General features: G+C 36.3%; 1 protein-coding gene across 4 annotated transcripts in view; it reads left to right on the top strand.

The window, feature by feature from the left end:
- FOXP2 (forkhead box P2) overlaps positions 1–3038 on the top strand; it is a 693998-nt gene extending 690960 nt beyond the window's left edge. For all 4 annotated transcript variants that reach the window (XM_043967104.1, XM_043967102.1, XM_043967103.1 and 1 more), the window contains one exon: positions 1–3038. This exon is cut by the window's left edge and continues 1720 nt beyond it. The gene's annotated coding sequence lies outside the window, so the exon portion shown is untranslated.
- Positions 3039–17375: the final 14337 nt, after the last annotated feature.

Here is a 17375-nt window from a genome sequence, read left to right as displayed (position 1 = left end):
ACACTCCCTTCAGAAGACTTGCACAGGCCAAATTGTTGGAATGCTGGTTTTCTTGACAACTCCAAACCCCCCCCCCCAAAAAAATATGATAATGCGTTATGGTGTAGTTGAAAATAGCATAGTCAGATGTTTGCTTAAAACCTAGAAACTTTACGTGTTGCTTTTCATGTGCTGTGCCAAGTCTTGATAATACTTTTTCCCCCAACCAAGGGACCTCATAACCTGATTATGGTTATTGCTTTACAAACAGTTTTTGACAGAAGGTGGCTGCTAGAGCTTAACATATGTACCAGTTCCATGTGATGGGGCTGGTTCTTGCAAACTAAGCTCATCATTTATTCTTTGCTGGAGTCAGCAAATAGACTTAAAGAGATACACAGTCATCTATCACGCCAAATAAAAGGACATAACGGCTTTCAAAAGGGTTTTCCCACTTACCCAAAAGGCTTTCTGAAAGCTTCTACCTCTGCAAAAAAAAAAAAGAAAAAAAAGGAAAAAAAAAAGAAAAAGAAAAAAAAGAAATTAGAACAATTATGGCAGATTGCATGAAATGTGAGAACGTCACAGTAACTGCTACTTTTCATTATGTTTGTCTTTGGGTCATGATCAACAAAAGGGTTACAGTTTCAAAAGAGAAATTGGGATTGTAAAAAGATGGTGTTCAGGCATCTAGAAGTCTAATGTAAGGATTATCTGAAAAAGAAAATGGGTCTCTCCAGTACATGTTCACAAGATAATGATGGACTGGATGGAGGTAAACGTGGTAACTGTCCCATCAAGAAGGTGGCCTAAGACTACAATGCTAAAGTATGCATACCTCAGTTACAAAACTTTTTGAAAGGAAGTCTCAGCCACAGAATGCATATACCTGTAGAGTTTTGCATGGGTTTTATATAAATACAATTTAAAAGAAAATAGCTGCTTGCACATTATACCAGAAAAACCTCCAAAACTGCAATTGCTTTGAAAATAGATTTTAGGTTTTTTGGAGTTTTCTGAGATGCTTGGTCTGTATTTTGATAATTGTGCATATTATGTAAAAATGTTGGTGGACCCATAAATGACCAGACTTTTTCTAAGAAAAATGTTGCTTTAATGCATTTCATGAATTTTTACTCTTATATCATTGCTTGCTAGTAATAGCAAATCTGCTTTTCTGCATCTGCTTTGCGTAGCTATTGTAAGGCTTTGAACTAATGTATGTATTTATTGCTTGAACTTCTGTGCATACCTTATAAAGCATAATGTCTGACAATTTAAATGGCTCATGTATTCTTGCTTCTATCATAAGCTGATGATGGGGACTATGATCTTTTGTATACAGCAAATTTTAACTGTAGCACAAACATCTGTTTATGTATTGGTGAAATATACCTGTTTTATTTATCTTTTTGAGGTAAACTAATTTTTGATACTTTTCATTACTGTGTACTATGTTCATACCTTGAATTCTCTGACGTTAGAAGTCATGGTTGAGAATTGTAACAGCTGTTATATCCGTTCTGTATTCATGGCTTTCACTGCTGAATAAAATAAAGGACCAAACCTAGGATTTGAAAGAAAACTGTCTACCTCTAACACCAGGGAGTTATCAGATTTTATTTTACATAGTTTTAGTCTACAAAGACACAATTGCTTAAACCTAGTGGGCTTAAGGCTTATATTCTGTGTGGTTGGATTCATGGCGCAGTTGTACTGTTTGAAAATCAATTAAAATTTCATGTGAATGTTACAAGTATTTGGTAGAATTACCACTAACTGGGTTTTCTGTAGAAAACTCAGATATGGAGACACTATCATCAGCATTCTATGTCTACAGCTGCTTAACTTCCTAAGAATGCATTTCTCTTTGTGATTAGGGACTCAAGAACAGTCAGAATAGAGCTACAGAACTACACTTTAAAATAAACCATCCTGGACTTTCATGTCCCTTGGCAGATTCAGTCACAAAATCCAACAGTCTGTTTTCTCAAGTTCCTCCAGTCGGGCATTCACATTTTGGAGAATTTACTTTAGGCTTTAGACCATATACACCAATATTAACATGCATTTGGACATTCTAGGTTTATAAATACCATAAAGCTGTTAGGAGCAACAGGGTTTACCCTTGTTATTTCACTAGTTCAAGTCAGTGTGAAAGGTCTTTGTCCATACAATTTGGCAAATCTTACTGAGCAAAAAGGATGTACATTTTACTATAGAATTAATGTATGAACAGTGTGTTACTGCTGTTGGTTGTAAAAAATGTATATGAAACATTTCATTCATTTGCTTACATTTCTGAAGTATAAATAAAAAGTCTAATTCTTTTTGACCCATTTATAACCCCTAGGATTTTATTCTTTCGGAGAAGAACATTCTTTCACACCAAAAGCCAAAATCATAAATTGGTGTATAAATGTCATATGATTTCCTAAATATCTTTTCCTTGGGATTTGGGGATTCATAAAATACACTCAATTCTCACCTGCACTGCTTTTCGAATATATTTCATTAGGAGCTGCCCCAGAGCCCCAAATTGGCCCTCCCTATGTAATGTCCCTGTGTTTTCATTCTAAGTAAAATTTGACATTATAAATACTGAATCATAAAAGTGCAAGTAAAGTGTATTTTCCTTCCTTACTCTTTTTAACTCGACTTTTTTTTTCATTTTTCACTTATTCTGCCCTCAAATATCACAGTATTCCATGGTACCTGGCAAAAACAAATGTTCATGCCTTAGTTAGGAAACTTCGAAGTTCAAAGGTACCTAATATCAATGGAAGGCAATCATATATGCTTTTAGAGGATCAATGAGTCCCAGAAGATCTATGCTAGCAACAAAAAATGGCATATGACATGTATTGTGCCAAAATGAACAAACAAAAGAAAACAGTATGGGGAGATTAGGGTGGTAAAGTGTGGCTCTTTCATTAGCTTCTTTCTATATTCCTAAATTTGTTGTAAAGGAAAATAGAAAGAAAACTGGCAGGCCGAGTATATTTTTGCAAAATTTAACAGTTTCAGTCATCATATTGAAAAAAAAATCTAAAGAACTTTCTGTTGAATGTTAAAGTGCTATAAGAAAAATATAAAATTTAGAATAATCTTTCTCGAACATCAGAAATCCTTTCACTCCCAAAGCTATTGATTAGCACAAACTGTAATATTACCAAATTGTACACTACAGTTGTATTTTCGTTCATTAAAGGCTTTTTAACATAATATGAATACAGTGCTTAGATGTCTTGCCTTTAAAGAGCAACAGCACATTGGAGAGCAAAATTAACAGCTAGAATTGAAATGAGAAACCATTTTTCAACTTTTATTATTAATATCATTTGACTAGATGAAACCAGACTGAAAGCACTTGGCCGCTAAACTATTTTTAATTGTAACAAGTAAAACTACCAGTTATTTAGTAATAAAAGTAAAGAAATATTCAAAAGTCTAACAACTTTTTTTAAATAAATTGAACAAATGGCAGATCAGGTTCTACTTAATCCCCCAAATAAGAGCAATGTTCCTTAGCAATTGAGCAAATGGCAGTTGCAAGTATTTTATAAGATGCTCCTTAAAAGACAAATTCTGACATACATGTTTCAGAAGGAACTTAGTTAACATGGATGTACTTCCATGTTTTCCAAATCTTTTGAAGAGATTTAAAGATACAGCATTGTAGAGTATAAGGTAAATACAATTTGTAGTGAGAAGGCTCTCATTCAAATCATGGTTCTTGTCTCTTAACTAAACCTTTGTAACCTAAGGCAATTCATTTGATAAACTCTCTGCATCTGGAATGCCTCATCTGACACGTGGAGAGGCTCAATTAGATAATACGTAGTGTCCCTTCCAGCCCTAAAACCTACTAATCTATGAAAATTTTTTTACTATCAGAAAAAAAAATCAGTGCAGCCCAGTGTGAAATTTGACAGTTTGAAGGACATACACCACCACAACTGGGCATAATTTTGCCAGTTTTGCTCATTCACTGTGGACAGAAATTTAAAATTTAGCCATAATACCTTTAGACAAAGAGGTAATATCTATACTCTAGTAAGAGAAATGAAAGATTGGAAATTAGATAATTTGTTGGATTACCCTGAACAAAAATATTATTTGGAATGTGTCATCACATTTCAAAATTTCGTAATTAAATTTTGCTTCTGACTGTCCATCTTTTTGTTGCAATGCATACTTATTTGAAAGTCTTTAGGTTTCTATTCCTGATCAATTATTTGCATGACATCTTAGGAAAAACAGCCTAAATTCTCTGTCAAAGCTCAAATGATATTTAGAAATTTGGACCAAGATTGCTTATGCCGTGGTACTTAGAGTGCTAAAGTATTTGGCCTCCATCCAACTTAGTTTCAGTAGATAAAGTTCTTTCAACTGCACAATGAAAATTCTCATAATACTAGGAACCTCATCATGATACACCTATACCTGTGTCTTCCCCAACCAGATTGGAATAATTACAAAGACTTACTTCTCTGAGAAGATAAAAAGATTAATTAGGATGTTGAGATTACCACCAATAAAAATGTTAATTGTGGTTGCATTTAATTTTTATCTGGCAAAAATTAGGCAGGCTCTGTTTCCTAATATTGAATTGCTAGGGTACTAGATATCAGTAATACTTAAAAGTCCCAAATCTTATTGGTTTGGGGTTTTTTCCCCTGAAATGGTAGAAAAGAAGAGAGGCAGACAGAAAGATTTAAAGAGACAAAAAATATAGAAAGTCAACCTTGAAAACAGGAAGCTATAAGTTTAAATTCTTGTTTCAGGCATATAAGTAGTTATCTGTGAGCTTCTCAATGCCATTAGGAACTTAGACTATACACTACAAATTGTTGATCTGCACTAGTCAAGAGAATGCCCACCAATATGTTAATCTAAACATTTGTATACACTGTACTCTACCAAATATTCATTTAGTGAGTTTCAAAAGAATAGAAAGTGATCACTCAGAATGTAAGAGAAAAGGATAAACAGAAAGCAGCCAAAGAAAACACAATCATGGTTAGCTGTTAAAGAAAATGTACCTGCTCCAACCCAGAAAGAAGTCCTTCTCCAATTCTTGTTGTCAATTTCAGAACTGAAGAGATCAACAGTAAATTCTACAAGTCACCTCCTTCCCTGCTCAGTCACTTCTGTGATCTCTGACAAGCCATGTATACGGGGGCTCTCTGAATGAGTGATATGTAGAAAGTTCTGAACAGGCTGTACATAAACATGATGCTACCTAAGAGACAAGGACTGATCTTGTCCAAGTGCCCAAGATGCCCATTCTGTTCAGTCCAACAAACATTTCAATGCTTATCTATCTCAGGCATTGTGCAGGGCCTGGGGACACAAATACAAAAATTAAACACTTCCTGCCCTCAGGGAAGGCATTTGGGGAGAAGTATAGAAGGGAAGATGTCATACACGTATAAAGAGGTAAATATAAAATAATGTAACTAGGTGCCCATTGGATACAGTGATAGGAATAGTCAGGAAGACCTGAGTTCAAATCCAGACTGAGACCCTCAATAATTATATGACCCTGGGCAAGTCACTTAAGCTGTCTCAGTTTCTCAACTGTAAAATGGAGACACTAATAGCACCTATTCCCCAGGGTTGTTGTAAGGATCACATGAGATAAAATTTTGTATAGTGCTTGGCACAGTCACACATAAGTAGGTAACTTGATAAATGCTTGCTTCCTTCCTAAAGTAAAATAACTTTGAGAGATGGAAAGAACAGGGGAGAAGAGGGAGATTAGGAAAGATCTCCCTTAGAGAGAGGAAACCTGAGTTATGTTTTTACTTCTTGAGGAAATAAACTTTTTTAATTGGTGCCATTTATTTTCAAAGCATATTAATTTCCAAATAGACCTTTTCTTTCCCTCTTAAATGCAGATGGCCTTCATTTGGACCAAAGGTTAAGAAATTAAAAATTTTTTAAACTGTGGTAAAACCAACTAAAATCATCCAAGCACATGTGCTACAATGTGCAGTATCCCACAGCCATAATTCCCCATACTTTTCAAAGACAAGAAATGTATTTTCTGTAGTGCTGAACTTGGTTATTATCGATACAGCCTTGTAATAATTTCATAATAACGTCTCCCTTTCAGGCCACATGCACTTATCAAGTCAGGCATAGTAGCTAAGCATGGAGGATACAAATACAAGCAAAGAACAAGACAGTTCCTGCCCTCAAGGTGTTGACATTCTGATGGAAAAAGATACGAAAAAGGAAGTTGAAAAGGAGTAAGGGTGGAGGCAGTCAAATCCAAGAAGTCAGAAGCCAACCTGGGAGAGGAATGAAAGTTGGTCAGCCTGGACCCCTTACCAAAATGGGGACCCTGGGAGGAACTCTCCAATGGATGAAGAGGGACAGCATGACCAGAGATGTTTCAGGATGAGCCTCCAAGCCCCAATGAAAGTTCACAATGGTAGTCACTGTTTATGTTATGTATCATGAAAAGTAGCATTATTTCCACTCACCCTCGTACATTTTTTTTGGTGGTGGTGGTGGTGGTTTTTGTTGTTGTTGTTCCTGGTTCTTATACACACACATAGCAGAGGTATAGTGGAAAAAGCAATGGTTCTTCAGTCAGGGGACCAAGATTCAAACTTCAATTCTGACATTTAGTAGCTATGTGAACCTCCATTTATGAATCGATTAAATGAAGGAGTTATACTATATGGTCTTCTAGCTCTAATTCTATAATCCAAAGTGATGTTTTCTTGATCATGGGCAGGAGAGGCTGCTCAAAAGATATGGAAAAAGGAAAGGCACTAAAGAAATGAGAAGAGAATACACACAACAGACAAAATCTAATATGGGAACTTAAGTGCCGTTATTAAAGATAGAATATTGGACTGGACTGTATAGACCACTATTATGAACTGTGGTTTATGTTCTAAATAGGATTACATTTTATCAAATGGACTAAAAATGAATCTGTAAGGTGAAGGGTGGCAGGGAAAGGGAAGAAATCTAATTCATTTTAGTACAAGGCCAGGTAGCATGGAGGTAGTGGAAAGGACACTGAACTAGAGTCTAGAAACCTTGGTTCACTTCTTGGGTTTGTCACTAACTAGCTATATAATACTGGTTAATATTTACCCCTTGTGATTCATTTTCCTTATCAGTCAAATGAGATGGATACTAAAAGAATACTAGATTTATCATCAAATTTGGGTTTGTATCCTAGCTAACATTTAGTACCTGTTACCTTTGACAAGTCACTTTCCAGGCCATTTCCCCTACTATCCTACCATCATCAACCCATTTGTAAAATAAGAGGTTGGGACTAGCTGATCTCTATGATCCATTCTAACCCTAAATCATATGATCCCATTACATGCCCTGAATCCCTTCCAGCTATAGGATTCTATGATTCATTTGTCTAAATAAACCAGATGACAAAATTTAGGGTTATTAAATTTATCAAATTATTTTGAAAATATAAAAGGGAAGATAAATGTCCATAATTTGGAATAGGTAGTCAACACATAATGAGCCAAGAAAGTTCAAATGGCTTGAATAAATGACTAGAAGTGAAAAATATTGAGTTATAAAGTTATTACTTTTATGGCCTACATCATCTTATCTCAGCAAATGCCCTTTCACCATCTACAAAAAGACACGTGTGAAAATTCTATGGCATCTTGAAAGCATGGGTCATCATTTGAGCTCTAACTCAGGTAGTCGTTAGCCAAAAAACACAAACAAAAAAACCTAGATAAACATGAAGAACTACGGACAGAGAAGTTCGTTCCAAAGAAAAGAAGAGCAAGAAAGCAAAATGACTGTCTGATGAGGCTTTAATAATAACCAAGGAAAGAAAGGGAAAGGAAAAGGAGAAAGGGAAAAGAGAAAGGGAAATATATATCTGAATGAATGCAGAATTTCAGCAAATAGCAAGGAAAGATAAGAAGGTTTTCTTAGTTTACCAATGCAAAGAAATAGAAGAAAATAGTAGAATGGGAAAGAAAATATCTTTTCAACAAAATTAGAGAAATAAAGGGAAAGTTTCATGTAAAAATGGGAACAACAAAAGAAAAAACTGTAGGGACTTAACAGAAGTAGAGAAGATATTGAGAAGACATGGCAAGGATATATCAAAGAACTAGACAAGAAAGATTTTAACATCACTGATAATAACCAGGATGGTGTAGTTACTGCAGCCAGTCTGGAAAATGAAGTCAAGTGAGCCTTAGGAAGCATCACTACCCATAAAGCTTAGGGAGTGATAGAATTCCAGCTGAACTATTTAGAATCCTAAAAGATGATGCTGTTTAAGTGCTACACTCAATATGCCAGCAAATCAGGAAAACTCACTAGATTGAAAAAGATCAGTTTACATCCTAATCCTAAAAAAGGATGATGGCAAGAGATGTTCAAATTACAGAATAACTGCACTCATTTCATATGCGAGCAAGATTATGCCTAAGATTCTGCAAATTAGGCTTCATCCACATGGGGACCAAGAATTGGCACAAGAGCAGGCTGGTTTTTGAAGAGGCAGAGGAACTAGAGACCAAATTGCCAACATTTATTAGATTATGGAGAAAGCAAAGGAATTGTAGAAAAATATCTACACCAAAGTCACTCACTGTATGGATCATAACAAAATGTGGCAAAACCTCAAAGAGATGGGAGTATTGGATCATTTTACTTGAATCCTAAGGAACCTGTGTTGGGATCAAGAAGCAACAGTTAGAACTGAACATGGAACAACTGTTTGATTTAAGATTGGAAAAGGAGTACGACAAGGCTGTATGTTATTATCTTGTTTAACTTAGATGCAGAGTACATCAACTGACATGCCAGGATGGATCAAAAGCCAGAAATAAGGTTGCCAGGAGAAATATCCACAACCTCAGTTGTGCATGTGATACCATTCTGATGGCAAAAAATGAAGAGCCTCTTGATGAGGGTGAAAAAGGAGACTGTAAAAACTGGTTTGAAAAAAAAACTGGTTTGAAAATTAACATTTTTTAATAAAACTATGATCATGGCAATTGTTCCTATCACTTCCTTGGTAAATAAGAGGGAGAAGAACTGGAAGCAGTGTGAGATCTTATATTCTTGGGCTCAAAGAATACAACTGCAGCTATGAAATTAAAAAGATGCTTGTTCCATGGAAGGAAAGCTATGGCCAGTCTGGAGCACTTACTAAAAAGCAGAGACATCACCTTATCAACAAAGGTCTGTATGGTGAAAGCTATGTTTTTTCTAGTAGCAGTGTATGGCTGCAAGAGTTGATCTATAAGAAAAGCTGAGCACTGCAGAATCAAAGCTTTCTAATTGTGGTTCTAGAAAAGACTTTTGAGAGTCCCTTGGACAGCAAGGTGGTCAAATCAGTCAATACATAAAGAAATCAATGCAGAGTATGCACTGGAAAGACAAATAGTGAAGTGGAAGCTTACATAATAAAACAGGACTCATTGAAAAAGACTCGGATATTGAGAAAAACTGAAGGCAAAAGGAAAAAGGGATGAAAAATGAGATGGATAGATAGTGTCAAGGAAGCAATAAACATATATATGCTTGGACAGACTTTGAGAGACAGGGGAGGATATAAAGGCTTGGCTTACTATGGCCATGGGGTCACAACAACAAGGTAAACCTCAAGGGAACATAAGAATTTAAATATGAGTAAAAAATCCTAAGCCATAGTACTGGTTCTATATATCTTTAGGCTATAGATGATCACTGGATCCATCAACTCTTCCCACACTTTGTTGGCTAATAAAAATTACCTTACAGAGAAAACAATTGTGAACACAAAGGGCTATATGTGAAAAGGACAGAAGCCCTGGACTTTGCCTAATAAAGGTTCTGTCATATATGGTCCTTCAATAATATCTTTAAAATAAAGGGCAAAAATGTTGAAAACTATCTCTACATATAACTGGAAAATAATAAAATACTTTTATAAAAAAAAAAGAAATAATACTTATGTTAAAGCAAATGATGACAACTACACAAGGTACCAAATAAATAAATAAATAAATAAAGGGCAAATATGATAACTCCAAGCTTTGTCAACAATATACAAATTCACTGCTCAAACCAAGCCCAGCATCCCTTCAAACAAGTCAACCAGCTTGAAAATACTGTTCAAATAACTTTTCTAAGTACAGAAATGGTACTGAAAAAATCAATCCCACACTAATGATCACAAACTGCTGTGATACAAAATCTATTTCAAAAATGAAACTTATCAAAAACTCATTTTGGCAAATGTGACCCAAAGCTGCCTCACAAATCTTGCTATAATGAATGTTAAAATAAGAATGTATACAAGTCCTGACTACATGGACATTACTCTAGTGAAAAATGCACAGTCCTGGGTTTGAATCCTGATTTTATTACTGGCAAGTTACTAAGCTTCTCCAGGTCTCAGTTTCTTCATCTGTAAAATGAAAAATTGAACTATATAGCCCCTAAATTCCTTTACAAATCTAAATCTACAATCCTATGATCCTAGAGCTTCTAAAAAGTACTTCTCTACTTTAAAATACAGATTTTAAGCTAGAAGGATCTTTAAAGGACCTAGTTCAACTCCCTCATTTTCATTTCATCTTGTTGAAACACTTAGCCCAACAAAGCATTGCTTTAAAATACCCTGCATAATTGTATATATTTTTCTCTGTTTCTAAGTACTATATATCAATACTGAAACAAATAGAATTAGTCAATAAACATTTGCCCAAGTCTCTGTGCACTAGACAAAGAAAACATAGGGACCACCAATGGGGTAGAGATTCTTGGCTCCATGCCAAATCATATTTAGAATTAAAGAATTATAGAATATTAAAGCTTGATGTTACCTTTAATGTATTTAGTCCTGGCCTATTGTTTAATAAACATTTATTAAGCACCTACTATGTACCAGGCACTGTGCCAAGCACTGGAGTTAGAAAAAGACACAAAGGATAGTCCCTGCCCTGAAGGAGCTTACAATATGATGGAATAACAGACAATCAAAATGGAATAGGAGGGCAGCTAGGTGGCTGAGTGGACAATCTAGATCAGGAGTTCCTAACCTTAGGTCCATAACCTTTTTTTTTAATGTAATAACTGTATTTCAATATAATGATTTTGCTTTATCATCACATGTATTTTATTTTGCTTTATACAGTTAATAACATTATTCTAAGAGGTTCATAAATTTCACCAAAGCAAAGAGTCCATAATACAAAAAAAGAATAACCGCTGATGAAAATATAAAAGATCACATGATAAACAGAAGAAAATATCCTTCTATAGGGAAATATGACCAAGTAAGAGATAGTGAAGGATAAATGGACAACTCTGAATGCATAAAATCTTAAAGATCTGCATGAAGTTAAAATTAGAAGAGAAATAGTTAACTATCCTTGCAAGACAGTTCTTTGAAAAGGGTATCTTGTTTAAGATATCTAAGGAACTGATTCAAATTTATAATAAAAATCGTTCTCCTACAGATAAATGATTAAGGGATAAGAACAGACCATGTTCAGATGGAATAATCCACACTATCAACAACCACATAAAAATACTCCCAACCATTAACACCTCTAAGGTTCTTCCTCCCACCCATCAGAAAGGCAAACATAATGAAAAAGGAAATTGTTGAAGGGGCTTCAGGAAAACAAGTATACCCATGAACTGTTGGAAATGTCAATCATTCTAGTCAGTCTGAAAAGCAACCTGGGCTTCTTACCAAAAACTTAGCTCAATGTGTACCATTGATACCACTGCTAGACTTATACTCCAAAGAGAGCAAAGAAAAAAAACAAACATCTGTGTTCACAAATATTTATGGCAGTTCTGTTTGTGGTGGCAAAGAACTGGAAACTAAGGGACTGTCCATCAATGGGGGAATGGCTGAACAAATCATGGAATAGGAATATAGTGGAATATTACTTTGCTGTAAAAAACAACAAAAAAGATGGTTTCAGGGAAACGGGGAGATTTATGTGAAGGACACAAGACTAAAGTGAGTAGAACCAGGACAATTTATGTAAGACTTCTAAAAAGAAATAATTTTTTAAAACTTAAGAACTCTGAACAATGCCATGGCTAACAATGATTCCAGAGGACTAGTAATGAAGTGTCATCTACTTACTCAGAGTGCAGAATAAAACATACTTTTTGCTTGCCTATGTACCTTAGTTTTAAGAATTTTGCTGTTTTGGGGATGCAGCTAGGTGGCACAGTGGATAAAGCACTGGCCCTGGATTCAGGAGGACCTGAGTTCAAATCTGACCTCAGACACTTGACACTTACTAGTTGTGTGACCTTGGGCAAGTCACTTAACCCTCATTGTCCAGCACAAAAAAAAAATTTTGCTCTTTTTCTTTCGACCACCACCCCAACGGGGAGGGGGCAAGAGAGAAGGTAGGAGATAAGCAATGGTGATGGTAAAGAACAAAAAGAAAGAAAATTATAATAATTAAAGAATGTTATTAAAATGAAAGAATACAGAAGGAAGCAAAGATGAGGACAACTGGTAACACTTTGAATTTGTTTTGGGAGGAAGGAAATAAGTATTTTTAAGCACCTACTCTATGCCAGGCACTGTGCCAACTGTTTTACAAATATCTCATTTATCTTTAAATAAAATATTAAATAAAATAAAATATCTTTACAAATATCTGATCCTCACAACAATCCTGGAAAGTGGATATCATCATCATCGTCGTCATCCCCACTTATTCAGATGAGGAAACTGAAGCACACGGAGGTTAAGTAGCTTGCTCAGGGTCATACACTCATAAGTCTTATGCCAGATTTCAACTCAGGTCTTCTTAACTCGAGGCCCAGTGCTCTATCCACTCTGTCTCCAAGTATTTATTATATACTTAATAGGAAAAGCAAGCTACAAGGTAGCTTGTGTGCAACAGAGATTCAGTTTCATGTGTAATTCTGTTGTTCTACTTTGTTTATGGAAATGCTTGTTTTATTTGATGTTTTTTAAACTCAGGATAAAAAACAATAACATTGGCAGAGAGATGATGAGAACACAGATTTACAGAAGCAAAATGTTTTCAGGCCATCAGATATCTACATAAGATTTAAGCATGGTGTCTGCAGAAACTGATTCTAATAATTACAATTTCACAGTGACATACATGGAAACTCCATCCATTTACAAACAGACATGACTGTTTCGTGGTCCCCCCCAAAATCAAAAGGTGACAGCTCTTTCAACCATCTAAATTAGCAATATAACCTTAAAACAGCATTCCAAAATCTGTACTATGGGCAATGATTTTATCAAGACATCCCTGCGTTAGACCTGAATCTGACCTATAACTAAAACCTGTGCCCTGTTGTTCAAATCAGGAGTCTCACAGAAAGAATGGTATTTTAAAGATTCTAGTGATATTCAATATAGTAGAAACTGTCCAAATTCCCGGAGAGAAAGTTGACATCTCATGTGCAGAGGTGTTTTCATATCATTCCAAGGATTACTTATTTCTCACCATCTCTATATCTTTCAGGACCAAAGTGTCCCTCCTTGGACTCTGTCCAAACTATGTTGTTTCTCCCTTTTAGAACATAAACTCCATTAGGTCTAGGAATTATCTTTCTTCTTGCATTTATAACTTCAGTGTTTAACACATTAAGTGCTCAATAAATGATTTTTCATTCATTCCATCTCTCTTACTACTCATTTACCACTTTTTTCCTCAAAATGCTGATCTTCCTTTCCTGTTTTTAGTGTTCCAATGTACAATTAACTTTTTTTTAAGCAGTTGGCTAGCTTTTAGGTTTAACAGAAAACTGTTCCGATGAGAATGGTTAAAAATGGGTAAAACAATGTAAAAATCATTTCCATAACCAATATTCTCTCTCAATTTCCTTTAGTTGTTCAAGATGGAGAACAAAAGCATTGCGAACTAAGGCTTTTAGCTGAAACATAATTGCTTACACATCCAAATACATTAGCCAAGTTTGCAACAAGCAATTAGGCAGTCAATTGTGTTGAAAATGCTCTTCCTCACTCAGAGAAATGACCACGCCTGCCCCAGGGCTCACCCAGGCCTTCCTCTTCTCTCCTACCAGTTCAGTAAGCATCACTTGCTCCATGGTTGCCACTTGTTGGGAATAGTAGAGTATCACTGAGGTGAAAATATCTAGCCAACACCTTTAATAATTCCCTTTCTATCTAAAAAAAACCACTTTCCCCTCTGGCTTTTGTGGAAGACCAAGAGCTTTGCTGTGGAAGAAAGAGACAGTATTTGTCTACAAAATACCAATCCGAGTGAAAAAAAACCAACACATGTCGGATTGGCTATATGGTAAAAAAACCATTTACATCTTTGGCTTCTGTTTCCTTATTAGTCAAAAAGGCGGGGGTTGGGCTAGAAGAGGGGTAGGTAATCTTTTCTGCAAAGATGTAAAAACTATTCTTAGCTCATGAGCTGTACAAAAAGAGGCAGCCACTAATTTCGGTCCATGGTTTGGCAACCCTGGGACTGGGGCATCTCCTAAGTCTCTTCCAGCTCAAAAGTATATGATCCTATGAGATTAAAAGAAAAGGGAAAAAATGTGTTCTACCAGTTTTCACTTTTCATGAACAATGTTAGTGAATTGTGCAAAGCCCTTTAACTTCCTCAACGCTCCTCTTCACAGTAAAGCAGGTTTACAGGAATGTAAGTCTGGCAACAGGAGGCTTTTAATTATTCAGAAAATAAAAAGTAACATCAGCCTTCCTTCTAAAGCTTCATTTGAACCGTCATTAGTCTCATGGATTGGAGTTTAATAACCCCATCTTTCTGATCATCAAAAGAAAGGGCCTAAAGCATCATGGGTTCATCCTGACTAATAAATGCTAGTTGTTATTTTCATCCATGTAGAAAGGTAACACATAGAATGTGTCCTAAGTTAAAATACTGGCTAGTTATAACAAGTCATGGAAGACTCCGAAGAGCTCCCTTCCCTTTGCCTAAGTAATTATGTGGCGATCATCACCTAAAACCAAACCCAATGCAAAAAATTTACCTCTCCAGTTTGCTCCTAAACGCCATTAAAGGGGCGAATAATAAGATTGATACAATTTGCTAACCAATTCTCCTTAGGCCATGGAAAGGTTGGCTATGGGTAGTCAACATGGCTTTTTTGAGCCATGACCACTGACTGCTGCTACTTGCCTACTAAATGCTTTAAATGACTTTTTTTCATAACCAGCATATTTTAAGATTAAATGATCTTTGGTTCCATATTGTCTTTAATCTAACTTCACTGATTCCCTTCCCACCCCAACCACCTTTTGTGTGGGCAGTACAGCTTTACTCTCAGTAATGAGCCCCTCAGCTCCATACCAGACCTTTTGAAGAAGGCTCACTTTTCATCATACAAAAGCATGAACTCACACATGTTCCAACCTGCCTTTGTTCCCTTCAGGCTCCCATACTCATTGAGTTGCCTATTTTCTTTCAGGTGAGATTCAAGGTATCAGACCTCAAAAGCCTTCTATTGGGAATAGGGAGGAGGGAAGAAGAGAAAGGGGGAGAAGAGGAAGCGGAGAGGGGATCCAGGTTATATCAGTGAGCCCCTCTTCACTAGCATTGCCCTCACAGCAGCTGGAGAGCTCAGAGACACTAAGCCTTCCTATTTCAAACTTCACAGGTCTGAAAGACTGAACATCTGCTGTGACGGGCCTTCATCTTTGGAATTTTCTGTCCAAGTCTCTATCTACATGGTCCAGAGTAAAGTCCATCTCACTACTAAAGGTGGTTCCTGAGTTAAGAGGATCCAATAATATGGATTATTTATTTCCCACGTTCACGGTCCACTGTAGCACAGTAAAGGCTGTAGTACTCCTAAATGTGTGCAGGAGTTGGGCACATCTTTATAAATATCAAGAGCAAATAATATTCATTCCAAGACAGGAGGGGACTTGACTCCAATCTTTCCTCTTGTGTTGCCTGTGACTTGCTCTAACACAATCTCAAAGCGATCAGTTCATTTGGCTCCATTTGTTTTCTGTCAAATTAACCTGCCTGCCCTCATCATTCCTCTGCCTGATTGTTTTTACTTGGGGTTTCACTGTATCTTGATAGCTAATGATTGAAAATTATAAATACAAATAAAGGAGGATGCCCCACATGCTTACGAAGTCCGCAGCTGTTCCCAGCTCAGGTGGACTGCAGTCAGCTGAAAATGAGATGAGTTATTAGGGATCCAGCAGGGGCGCAGAGCAAAGAGTATTTCGGTCAAAAGTGACTGTTGAAACAAAAGAAAATAACCCCATCCCAAATGCTCTGGGCTGAATCAGCCTTCCTGGGGTCTTATTCTGGTTCAGAGATAGCTCTGTCCTTGAAGTACTCTCTGTTGAGTGACACTAGTCCATGGTATCAAGTAGTGTTTAAAATACCCAGATTAAAAGACTTAGGCATTTAATGTTACAGCTCCAACAGGTATATAAACGAAAATGAACTTGCAAATTTCATTGAAGCTTTACGCTCTAGCCCATGCCAGTCCCTAATATCAATGGTTTCTCCATTTCCGACAAAGACTTTCACTGTCTCTTACCAAGTTCCCTTTCACACTTGGCATGAGGCCAATCCAGCAGGGGAAGGTGACTTTAGTGGGGCTATCACTCTTGTAGGTGCATAGGTTAACATCCTCCTTGGGCAATGATTGGACTAATATTCTGTTCTTTGTTCGAAGCTCTAAAGGATTAACGTATGAGGCATGATACTTGAACTGATGTTATTCCTGTCCTAAAAGCATTAGCTCCCCTTCCCTCTCTGGTGAAAGAGGTGAGGGGATGACTCTTGTCTCAGAACTGCCCAAGAAAATTCTTTTATCAAATTTCAGCTGGATAATGTACTGATGGTTCATTTAAAAGAGATCGTCTGGTTCTGTTAGCTCGATAGCATAGAGAATTGATTTCATCCCCATTTAGGCTAGTTAACGTCACTGTGTTCCTATAGACAAAGACTGCGATACTAAATCTGACCGGTCTTTCATAGATGACCATGGGTGAGACAGTAAGTGTGACTTTTCTACCCATCACCAGCCCAGGGGGATGTTCCAGGGGCAGAGTTTTCACATATCTACATATGCCCCAGGCAAGCTGTATCTGGCATATAAATTATTAGCAGCAAAAATTACATTCTTGAGCTTTTGCTTACACTAAATAAATAAGTATATGTGTTTATTCCCTATGACCAATAATATTGTTTTAGAACTATTCTATTCTAAAAAATTAGGAGGTGGAAACCTAGAGCCAAATAGTGTGGTCAGGCATGGATTAAGCCAGAAGGAAAGACTGTTAAAATTATACCTGTTGCAATCAGATAACAGTTTAAATCAATACATAAAGAACAATTCTTATGGTAAACAAACAATTCCTTATTTTCAGGATAGGGAAAAGGAAAAAGTCTATCTATGGC

The sequence above is a fragment of the Dromiciops gliroides genome, chromosome 5, assembly GCF_019393635.1.
Source record: "Dromiciops gliroides isolate mDroGli1 chromosome 5, mDroGli1.pri, whole genome shotgun sequence".
NCBI classification, from domain to species: domain Eukaryota; kingdom Metazoa; phylum Chordata; class Mammalia; order Microbiotheria; family Microbiotheriidae; genus Dromiciops; species Dromiciops gliroides.
This window is presented reverse-complemented; position numbering and strand designations above follow the sequence as displayed.